The sequence below is a fragment of the Nymphalis io genome, chromosome 20 (assembly GCF_905147045.1).
Source record: "Nymphalis io chromosome 20, ilAglIoxx1.1, whole genome shotgun sequence".
NCBI lineage: Eukaryota > Metazoa > Arthropoda > Insecta > Lepidoptera > Nymphalidae > Nymphalis > Nymphalis io.
Genome location: NC_065907.1, coordinates 6,527,996 through 6,540,668, shown reverse-complemented (window position 1 = coordinate 6,540,668; position 12,673 = coordinate 6,527,996). Strand labels below are relative to the sequence as shown.

At 30.0% G+C, this 12,673-nt stretch overlaps 1 protein-coding gene across 1 annotated transcript in view; it reads left to right on the top strand.

The window, feature by feature from the left end:
- Window positions 1-9,637: 9,637 nt before the first annotated feature.
- The window catches only part of LOC126776331 (PAS domain-containing protein cky-1-like), a 123,868-nt gene continuing 120,832 nt past the window's right edge, over window positions 9,638-12,673 (top strand). The window contains exon 1 of the mRNA XM_050498786.1: window positions 9,638-10,132. The gene's annotated coding sequence lies outside the window, so the exon portion shown is untranslated. The remainder of the gene's footprint in view (window positions 10,133-12,673) is intronic.

Below are 12,673 nucleotides of genomic sequence, written 5' to 3'. Positions count from 1 at the left end.
AGAAATTTATACAGTAATTTTCATCCTAATCTATCCAGCCGTTTAGGAATAGTTAGGTGACAAACACACGTACAGTTGAATTATACATACATATATATATATATATATATGTACATACATTTATAATATATTTTGTGTTAATTAAATTTATAATGAATTTATATTATAATCAACAATGAAACAGTAATTTATCTATAGTTTTGTAATTATCAATTCATAACTAAACGAATTTTGTTTTTATTTTTATAATAGTCAACATCCAATTTTGTCGCGATTGTAGAACAAAAAGTGTTACTTGAATACAAATACTAAAGAAAATAATCTTATTAAAAGTTTTAGCATAACCCTATCGTTCTTGTATTGGTCTCATACAAGATGTATAGGTCTGGAAAGTCGGCGGTGTTTGTTCCGCTAATGAAGCGCGCTCACTCATTAGACGCTACAAGCTGGTTTTATTCTCAAAACTAAAGAAAACTAGGTATTTTAAAAATAGGTGACGTATAAATTATTGTTTGGCAGTCAACATACAATACTAGCTGTATTGTATGTTGACTGCCTTGTCGCAGATCACGAGGTTCTGGGTTCAAACCACGGTCGGGCCGAAAAGTTATTAGTTTTTTTTTTGTCGAAAATTTCTCAGTAATAGCCCGGCACTTGGAAGTTGGAAGTGTGTCTACCCCCGTTCTTTGAAAAGCACGTAAAGTACCTACTTTAAGTGCTTGACGTAAGTGAAATTATATAATGCTATAAAATTCTATGTATGTATCCTTGAGATGAAGTTTGTCTTTTGTGTTAATTTATATAAACATATAGGAAGAGAAACGGATTTATATTACTTAATTTAAAAATATTTATCTATTATTATTTATTATTTTTGATTTTACTTACATCGATATAATAACAAAAACATACTCTCAATAGGCTGGAAGATATATATTTGTAGAAAAGCTTCTCTTTACAATACAGTATTTTATATGTTAATTTTTTTTATATGGATAAATTAATAAAAAATGATATCATTTTATTTCAAAGCTTTATAGAGGACTTTTATATAAGCATTTCTATCGGTAGGAAAATAAGAAGCCAAGGTATGGATCGCCCTTTTAACAACACTAGTCAGCCTGCTTATTGTTGTTTATTGTTGAGCTATTGCGCTTCACTTTTAAATAATACTTTACACCATTGATTGGCTATTTACGGTTATTAATCTATACATAAAAACTGATATATGATCATAATAATCGGTAAACTTAACAATGTTTAAAGTAAACAATTCTTTGTTTTAAAACGATTTCAATATTACCATACCATGTCCTGGACATATTTATTGATCGCGTATACTTTATTCGACTACCGCGTATTTCAAGCTATTGTACCCGTCCAATAAACAATCGGAACAATACCTTTATCCTCATAATGCGAATGGAATCCCGCACGTCTATATAAGCGGTATGGACGTAAAGCAAATATTCAGAAATAAATATATACGCGAGTAACTATGCGAGTATTGAGCTGTGTTCATGTATTGGTAGCATTACGAAAGATTTATCTTCTTTATATAGTTTTTTGATATATATGTAAAAATCTCTTTGTTATTTTGTTTTTTTTTTCTATTTATCTATTTGATACTAAATTGCATTAAAAGTTTACAATCAACAATAATATTAAATAAAGTTATGAAAATTAACTGCAGAGCTCTGTGATAGTTGGATTTCGCGATTGAAAATGATATCTAGACTTTTTTCTCTTTTGGGAATAACTGTATTTCATGAGACAAAGAACGATTCGTTTTTATAGAGACGTATTAAGCAAAAAGAATCGTTTCAGTTATATAGTAACCGATTATTCATTAAATATATACATACTCTAGACTAAATCTAGTAGTATATGAAGGCTTTCGCAACATTTAAAGCGGTCATGTGCCTATTAATTTCCTATAATAAGTAGGTGCGTTAACAATTAAAAGTTTTGCAGAAATACATGATGATAAAATGGGCTGAATGGCTGGTGGCTAAATTGTTACGTGTAATTATGTGTTTTTAATTTTGTCTCTTTATATAGTCTATAAAAGTCGAGATGGCCCAGTGGTAAGAGCGCGTGAATATAACCAATGATCGTGGGTTCAAACCCGGGTAAGCACCACTGAATTTTCATGTGCTTATTTTGTGATTATAATTCATCTCGTACTTGACGGTGAAGGAAAACATCGTGAGGAAATCTACATGTGTCTAATTTCACTGAAATTCAGCCACATGTGTATTCCACCAACCCGCATTGGAGCAACGTGATGGAATAAGCTCCAAACCTTCTTCTCAAAAATGGAGAGGAGGCCTTAGCCCAGCAGTGGGACATTCACAGGCTGTTACTATATAGTCTTTATTGTCTTTACAAAGTTTTTACACTACTAGTTTCTATGCAACAATTCTTAATCTGCTATTCTTTAAAATGTAGTTTTTTATACACTATCTATAATTCGTTGTATAAAACTTCAATAAAAATAAATTATTAAATACTAGCGGCTATGTAGACGTCGTCCTGCCACGATGTCTGCCGGGAACACAAAGTTAATTTCATCCAAATCGGTCCATCCGTTTAGGAGGAATAAGGTGACAAACACACGTACCTAAGAATTGTATACATTAAGGTTATATTCAATTTTTTTTATTACATAATAACATATATAATGTAATAAATTGTTATATTATAGTATTGTAATTGTATATATGTAGTATTTAATGGCGTTTTATTTTTCCGTTTATCGTAACAGAGTATGAAATGCGTAAATGATAAAATTCCAAGCAACGGACGAACATTGTTGGCAGGAATACCTATCTTTTTATATAAAAAGCTATTGTAATATGTGAGGAAATGGAAAGTGGGATACGCGTAACGCGAGATTCCCTCGTATGCGCCGCTATGCGCCGCGATTCTTCGCGCTAGTGATGTTACAATGACAAAAATATCGAACTTTCTTTCGCATTACTGACACTTTATATGATAATCAAAAACATAAAAAAATATATAAATATAAGCAGGTAAAGGAAATATTAATATGCTGATAGCAATTTTAAATTGATTTACGATCCCAATTATTTAAGAAAACCTACTTAATACTTATATATAAATAGTTAATAAAAGTAACCATTTAATTTAAACACTATTATTAACCGTATATAACTAATGCAATTAAATCATGTATGTATTATATTGCTTCAAATCACATGTTCTTTTTGAAAGATCGTGTTATCGATAAAGTGCTCGTCGTAGTGCACCTCACTATTACATCTTATTTTTATTTGCTCGTGGCTGTACAATGTGCGTTGAATACTTCTGCGTGGTATAAAACAATTCAGTGTGCACGTGCCTCTGCATCCACTCTTATGATTCACCGATTACTTTAACTGAGATTAGATTGAATAACATCTTTACATTATTACCTTGAGCTCATTACTTATTTCTGTGAGAGAATCTAAGAAGGTTTTATATGTTATGTGTTGAGGATTTTATGAGTTGGAATAGTAACTTTTTATATTATTTATTAAATTGCCTTTTAAATTAGTGGTCCATTCGCTAGGCTGCCTTCCTAGACTTAAAAAAATACTGATACAAACGTATTAAGCAGTTGTTATTTAAATATAATAAATAAAACAAATGTACAATTAATGAAAAATTTATTACACCGTAAGGTATCGTATTAAGTCGTTTTTGTGTCTGGACCCTAAGAAGTTGGGATATTTAAAGAATGCATTTTTTATTATCAAACTTTTTGTTTGAAAGTTTGATTAAGGCATTTACCCAATCACAATTGACGGTCGATTTCTTATAGAAATGGCCAAATTAATTTGAGCTCTTATATTGTTGAGCTACAAAACTTTTAGAGTTCTTAACTACTGGAAAGTTTTTAACTACACGGTTTGGTTGAATCGTATCGATTTTGTTACACTTCGCTATTCGAAGAATTCACGGGAGTTGAATTGAAGGAACATCACCAGTTTTGTGGAAGAATGCAGATCGAGCCGTCGACATTATTTAAACTTATGACTATAACAGTCATAAAATGGTCGTTTAGATAAAAAATAAATATAAGTTTTTTTTGTGTAGTATAGTGTGCAATTTATTTTAAAAGAAATTTTAATTTTATTTTAATGTTAAAACATTATAAAAAAACTTGTAAATTCAAAAAGTTGCTTCTCAAACATTATAAAGAACATAAAAGTCACGTTTATCACGTCAATAGTCTAAATTAAAAGTTACTCGTTCGCGTAGTTATTCGTACTTATATAATAATAATATATAGTAAAACCTTCTTCGAAACGCACTGCATCTTCTGGTATATGTACAAATGTTTGTCGGTTTTTTTAGTGGAAGCAGTGTATATTCATTTATTAGTACATATGTATAACAGGATGAGAAACAAACAGTGCATATTCCAAAAGTTCTATTTAAATTCAAAATATCCATGTAAAGTCACGGAAAAGTATTTCATGTTCTCGTATTATTTTCTTATTGTTTTTTTTTAATTCGGCATTTAACGTATGCTAGACGCGTGAAATGGTGTTCGATTCACACTGACATTATGTTCACTGTAGCTAATCAAGTTTAAAATTGCTTTATTAAATATTCCGATATTTATTATTACTTTTAATTATAATCGTTTGTGCTTAAACATAAGCTGTTATCTTTAATCTAATTTATGCAGGTTTAACTAAAGTTCAGTTCAGTTAGTTGCAAATCCTTTTAATTTTCCTCAATATTATTCATAAAATACTTTAAATTTTTTCAATTGTTTGTACGAGTAAAAGATAAAGAAATCGAAATATTAAATTATAAAATGGTAAAAAAAATGAAAATAATTGAGTGACCTTCTCTTTTTTTGAGGATAAGCTTTTTGTAGCTTCCACCACGCTGCTCCAATGCGGGTTGGTGGATACATATGTGGCAGGCTTTTAATCGTCACATCCAGGTTTCCCTCTCTCTTTACCTTCATATAGAGCACGAGATAAAATTATAAACACAAAACAAATTAAATATATGAGAATTCAGCATTAATTATTCGGGTTTAAACTTGCAATCGTCGGTTATGATTCACGTGTTCTTAACTACATTAAAAATATGAATCTGATAATAGCAGCAGTACAAGTAAGTAACGGTTATAATTAGTTTTTCTTTTTTACGATCGTGTCAAATTCGGCATCCAATGAACGCCAGACCCGCGGTGTTGATATCTGTCCTGTCACAGTTCAGTGACGCACGAAAATGTAAAAAAAAAACCTTTAATACCCTCTAATATTTAATGAATTTCACGCCACAATCATTGGATTGAGTTTTTTACAGCAGTTAATTGAGTACACACTGCTTATAGCTTTTTGTGGAGTACGTGTAAAGTTGTTTTTATTACATGTAACAATTCATTATAATTACCTATTAATATTTCAAAGTAAGAACTATAATGTTTTAACATATAAATTTGGCTTATAAATAAAAATTAAGTTATTTTATAAAGAAAATAAGTAGGAGGACTTAGTAGAATGAACAATTAAACTAAAATCGTTACCATTAAAACTAGACAAGACACGCTGAGCTTTCAAGTGCAAATTTATGCTTAAAATTAATTTCGTGTTTGGCGGTGATGTCGCTTGGTTAAGTATAAATTGAGTAGAGCCTATATATACTCTTTCATTTCAACCAGTAGGTATCACTACATCAATCGATCTTAACCCAACAAGGAAAATGAGCGAGAAGCAGGCATCCCGCTATAAAAGCTGGATGTGTATGGCATAAAGTTCCTTCTCTTGTATATGTATCAACGAGTCTAGATTGGAGTGGTATGGTGTAAGAAACCCTGACCTTCTTCAAAGAAAGACTTTGCCTATTGGACTTTTATGGACTGCTACAATTTACATAATTTAAATAAGAAAAAGTACTATTATCGAATTAAGTATATTCGACGTAGATATATATTTATTAATATTTAACAATCTTAAGTAGATTATAAAACCAAGTATACACACTTGTGGCGATGAATCAACCAATGTTTTCTAGTTTATTTAATGTCACAAGATCAAGTCTAAATCGATGATTGGTTATGGTTATGGTTATTATTTTAGTATTCGATTCTTTACGTTCTAATTTCTTAATACGTAAAATATATTTTTTAGCTAGTAACTAAAATTTTATTTATTTATTTTTTAAACATAATATGTGTCTTATCTGTTAATTTATATAATTATTATTTTTTAATATTAAAACCTCATTAAAATCAAATACAAAATAATTTTTTTTATTGCATACGAGCATATGGGCCACTTGATTGTAAGCAACCTACTAAACTAATATGTTATGTCCCTTGTGCCTGTAATTTCACTGGCTCGCTTACCCTACAAACCGGAACACAACAATACCAAGTACTGCAGTTTTGCACTACGAAGTAACTAATTTGACTTTGACTTGGGACTAGGACTTTAGGTATATCTATCACCAAACTTGTCCTTAAAAATCATATCGAAAAAGCATATTTAACAAACGATTTAATTGTAGTGTAATTTCATAATATAGTTCTGATATCGCTGATTTTATTTAACAAATAATGCTTCGTATGTTTCTGGAACACTTTAGTTCTCATTATCCTAGAGCGAACACGTTTATAGATCATTACGGTTTTGACTGAGTTGAAATCTGACTGAGGTAGTCAGCCACCTGATTTCGAGATGTAAGTTAAAACAAATTTAATATAAATACATTTAATTGTGCTTCTACAAAATAAAATAAAAAAAGGTATTTTATCTCTTGAGTTTACTATTTTTACCTGCGATCGTAATTTTCCTCTTGTATATATAGATTAAAGAAAAAGCGGTTCGGTTCCGCATTAGCGGCTATATCTCTCTCGCAGTAAATCTCGTGGCACCACGAAGCTACAAATTACGCTCAATATCGTCTGATATGGCGCAAACCAACGAGCATCGCTGTGGGAAACGGGTTAGCCATGTATAAAGGTCGTGTACCTATAATAGTGTCTTAATTAAACATTTTTTAACCAACAAAACTCATTGGTAATGGCTGAACTAAAAGCACTTTCTAAATTATTTTAAGTTAAAAAAAACATTGATTAAAATATGTTTTTTTATAAAGATATTTTATTTCTGATTACGAATAATGTTTCATCGGTTTAATTCTCTTGTTTCCGAAATAATAAAGGCCTTTTAGAATATTGGTAAAAATAGGTGGATTTGTTAAATCTATTTAAGTAAAGCGATGAAAACAGTTAATATACAGAAAAACAAAAAAAAGTTATTTTAACTTATTATCATAATTGAATTATAATTTAAAAATATATTTATTTGCTTTAGTGAAGATTTTTACGAGCTAAGGTACATTTAAAATGAACACGAATAAACAAATATATTTTGGTAAAATGTAAGTAAAATTAATAATAGATTGACATTTTTTAAATATTTTAAAATTAAATAACGATTTTATTTATTCTAAGACCGAAGATATATATTTTGAACATTCAAAGAAGAAGCTGTTTCTTTTACAGATCGCAGATTATATCAAATCAGATTGTTATTTGAAAAATATATTGATGTAAAATAGTTGCTATAATGTATTTTTAATGCATTAGTATTTGATGTATCTATATATTTAAAGGTTTTCTAATTCTATTTTTTTTTTAATATTAATTACAACAGTATTTAAAAATTACTTATGGCAAATTAAGTTGCTATTAAAGTCATAACAAATAATACGTACAGTAACAGCCTGTTAATGTCCCACTGCTGGACTAAGGCCTCCTCTCCCTTTTTGGGAAGAAGGTTTGGAGCTTATTCCACCACGCTGCTCCAATGCGGGTTGTTGGAATACACATGTGGCAGAATTTCGATGAAATTAGACACATGCAGGTTTCCTCACGATGTTTTCCTTCACCGAAAAGCACGAGATGAATTATAAACAGAAATTAAGCACATGAAAATTCAGTGGTGCTTGCCCGGGTTTGAACCCACGTTCATCGGTTAAGATTCACGCGTTCTTGCCACTGGTACGTACATACTTTTAATTATTAAGTATAAATATAATAATCTAAGCATTTTTTATATAAAGCTGTAATTTAAATTTCAAATATGTATTTGTTATAATGGCTGTGATTATTGTTAAGTAAGTTGCAATAGGATGTTATTTTTAATGACCCGGTTACATTTTAAGTAGGTATAAAGGTTATCGTTCAATGACTCTGTTGTGATTTTTTTTAAGTCTATTTTCTTAAAATTTAGATCCGCTTCGAATCTATACAAAAAAAGTATTGGTGGTATCTGAAACATTTTAGTTCGCTTTATATATACCAAAACTTCATCAGTAAGGTCAATGACATATTATTTTAAAGTTGATCTATATGTAGCAAAAAACTGTGCAACAATGTAAAAATTGAACAAATTTTCTCTCTCCACGCGCAATAATAGATACGGCTAGGAGTAACAGAGACGAATATAGTTTGTCGCTCGTCTCCCGAGTGGGCAGTCTTAAGCGGTGACGCGTGACGACTATTCACTTTGAAGAGGAAACGATTGTCGCAGTCCTAACAACGAGAATACTGTTGTCTCGCTTACTCATTTTTTTACGTCGTGTTGACAATAACTTAATATTTTGTGTAATGATATTTGAGTTTGACAGCGGTTTATTGTTACCTTTGCTCGACTTAGTTTTACTTTATTTTGATACGTGTATTTTTTTTTAACTTAATTATTGTAACACATTTCATACTAACCTAAGTAAAAGAATAGTATATTTATAACAAAATCTTAATTTTTAAAGAAATTCAAAGCTCTTTTAAATTTAAAGAGCTTGTTTGACTATATCTAACTTAAAAACATACTTGCATTTGTTGAAAAACATATTTATCTTTGCATTAAATACGTCGTTATCAAATGTGGTCAAATATGTGGTTTATACCCAACTGCTTAATAGTTATTTAAAAAAAAATATATAAACATATATTTATGTTAAAAAAACAATATTAATATTGGGCAGTGCGTAACAATTCGTTGATGTCTTTTATATTAAACACGTGACGTATTGTACTTACTAATAACTATATTCGACAAAGTTGTACATATCCGTTCTTAGTAATAGATTTATTTAGATAATTAAATACAGAAATGTTCTTAAAATGCATATCAGTTGTATTTAGCATTAATAATTTAAGAAATATAAATGAAGGACACTTATGTCTTTATTTCGTAAGATTATATATCATTAGATATATTTTAATCAATTAAATTAATATTGACTTATAACTATATTTATGGAGTTACTGAGATGGTAATTTATTATAATATTAGGATTACAATAGTAAAAAGCCGTTGAACATCACTCTACTTATAACATAAAAAAGACCATAACCGCGATTCACTACGCTCCATAAACCTCTGACGTTTATAAACGGTTAATCCCGTTTAAAATAAAAAAGGTTGTTTCAAACGTCAAAATGGAAACAAAACTCAGACAGCATCAGTCAGCAAAGATGCTATTGAGCGGAGATCATCCTATGTTAGTCCTTTCCGTGAGAAAATATAATACATCCCATTCTAGAGAGGCTGAGAAGGTTTCGTGGGTCGAAAAGCGCGCGAACGCAGTGCAGCGCCGATGCCCGTGCGCACTACACGCTCACACGCGCGCGCATAGACCTGTCAAAATCTGACAGCGCCGAATCGAACGAAACGTAATTGTCAAAATCGGTTGCGTTCAAAAATGGAACGGATGACTAGTAATCGTTTCTGCGTTGACCTGACTTGATGCTAATTGCCATTATATTCCATATTTATATCGGACCTTTTTAGAAATATTTTAAACTATTTTTAAATATTTAGTGCGAATGTGAGTAGATATGGAACGGATTGAAGTGTCATTTTATAACAATGATAAATAACAGGTGTTAGAGTGTTCCGATTTCAGTGCTAAATACTTTGTAAGGTCTGCTTAATTTTGTTTAGTCAGTTATGTGGTTACAAGGGCGTGAATTTTGACTCGTTAGAAGTGTGAACTGAAAACGTGTAAACTATTGAAAATTGGTTAAAATATTTGTACGGTAATTATCAATATACGCTGAAAGGATTACACTGCCGTTAATTAATTATAACCGGTAAGACTAATAATTATTTATTATGAATGACTGCTGCTAAATGCTAATTATATAAAGATTAAATATCGCTAAAGACTTAAATTGTATATGTAACTTACTTTACCGATTTATTTGTAACAAATATGGTTAACCTTCTCCTCAAAAGGGAGAGGAGGCCTTAGCCCAGCAGTGGGACATTAACAGGCTGTTACTGTTACTGTTTACTGTTAAATATGGTATAGAAATCTATGTTTAGAAAATATCTAATTATAATATTTCTATTGGTTACATTTTATCTTAAAAAATAATAATTTAATTTTTGAACAACTACACGTATGGTTACCATATGCAGCCGTCGCTCCTGGTTTGTATTATATAAGATGTCAAAATCTTACAAAAACTCTTAATATATATATATATAGGACTTGCATATCCTGTAAGAAATACCTTCAATGATCAATGAATTATTTTATTTACTCAAATGCAATTTTTTTTTTGTTTTTAGTAAAAATTGCCATATCGATTGCCATTGATCTCCATAAACTTTATAGTTAATCTATTAATAAGCATGATTTAAATAATTATGATCGTATTATGATAATTCAGGGCATATAACGACTTCTGCCATACTTCATAGATTCCTTTATCAAAACCTGGGGCTGGGCTTGGTTGATGGGCTTAAGACAGATTAGGTGGATAGTCAAAGATGTGTACAGCGAATCATTTTTATAATAAAAATTATTTTAATTCAATATTGGCTCTCAAGACGGAATTTTATTCGCGAAATTGGCGCCCATGACGCTAATGCTGTGATTTCGCTATAGTTATCGATGTAATCAATTTATTAAAAAGAGAATCTATCCACTGGGTAGAGGTTTAAGTTATTATATATATTAAAAAATTATTGGTGCCAGCTTCAAATAATAAATAAAAAAGCTAAAATATAAGTTCTAAGACTCTAAGCATTTATGATATACATTTGTATATTGTGTTATACATTTATAATATTAATAATTACCGAGATGGCCCAGTGGTAAGAACGCGTGAATCTTAACCGATGAACGTGGGTTTAAACCCGGGCAAGCACCACTGAATTTTCATGTGCTTAATTTGTGGTTATAATTCATCTCGTGCTATACGGTAAAGGAAAACATCGTAAGGAAACCTGCATGTGTCTAATTTCAATGAAATTCTGCCTGTGTATTCGACCAATCTGCATTGGAGCAGCGTGGTGGAATAAGCTCCATACTTTCTCCTTAAAAAGGGAGAGGAGGCCTTAGCCCAGCAGCAGTGGGACATTCACAGGCTTGTACTGTACTGTATTAATAATATATTGTGTGTCTAGTTGCATTTCTGGTTATAACGTTACCAAAGTATCTAAACATCTTACAGAAACAAAAACTCTTATATATGTGAAATAATAAATTTCCAAATTATATGATTAATTTAGACAACGTATGAAGTGCACATTACACATATTATAATACAAGTTACTATAAGTCAACATTTAACTTTTTCTTCCGTAATTTACTTACACTTTTTTATACAAGACGATACAATTGTACATACAAATCCGCAATACAAAAAAAATATACAATATAGTCATGTATGGGCTATTATCGTATAAGAACTGTTTTTTTTAATACCTCGTATTTAATAGGTCAAATCATGACGCATCCAAATGATCGGGTATTTTTTGTTTCGTTAGGCGCTTGGATTATCCGCCGTCATTTTTATCAGCAATGATGTATATTGAATTCCTTTTAAATATAAATAATAGTCTATTTTAAAAGCAAAAACATCGTATACATCTTCGTAATTTAAACGACACTTTAATTTCTAACTGTTTAATGTATCATTTGGTTCTTTTTTGACAATTAATGTTGAAGACGACAAATAAATTAAAAATTATACAATATAAAGAGACATTGTTTTTAATGCTGCGCCTTAAAATAACTTTCCAAAATTTAAAAAATGTTGATGAGTTCTGATTTTTTATTATAGAACTTTGTATCTTATCTTAAAGTTGTATTTTTTTTTCTAGTAGATAAATTAAGGCTTACACAATAAAATATTAAGGAAAGTATGAAGTTATTTTTTGTTTATTAAAAATAGCAAATATCTTCGACAACGTGACTTAGAAATGTCCATTTTAAATTTAGCGAAAGTTTTTTATTCAGTGAATTGGTATTTTCTACTATATAATTTAATATCGTTTTACTAATTTATCTTTGCATTTTAAAAAAAGCGAAAACGAGACAGTGACAAATATTTTACCATTTATCGAAATGTATATAAAAATATTTGGAACCGAACGTTGCTAAAGTCCCAACATAAAAAGTTAAACAAGCGATTCAAAATAAACGGATCGTTTTCGAAGCTGGATTTTTTTTCATTTTGCATTATCCAAACAATGAAAGAATGGATATAATATATATTCCCGAATAGACAATAAAACAGGGTCAATGAACTTAATTAGTTGTTATTTATAAAGCTACCACTTTGCTTCTTATTTGAAATGTAAATTAAAATTTAACACATGCAATAAACCTGATGTGCTTA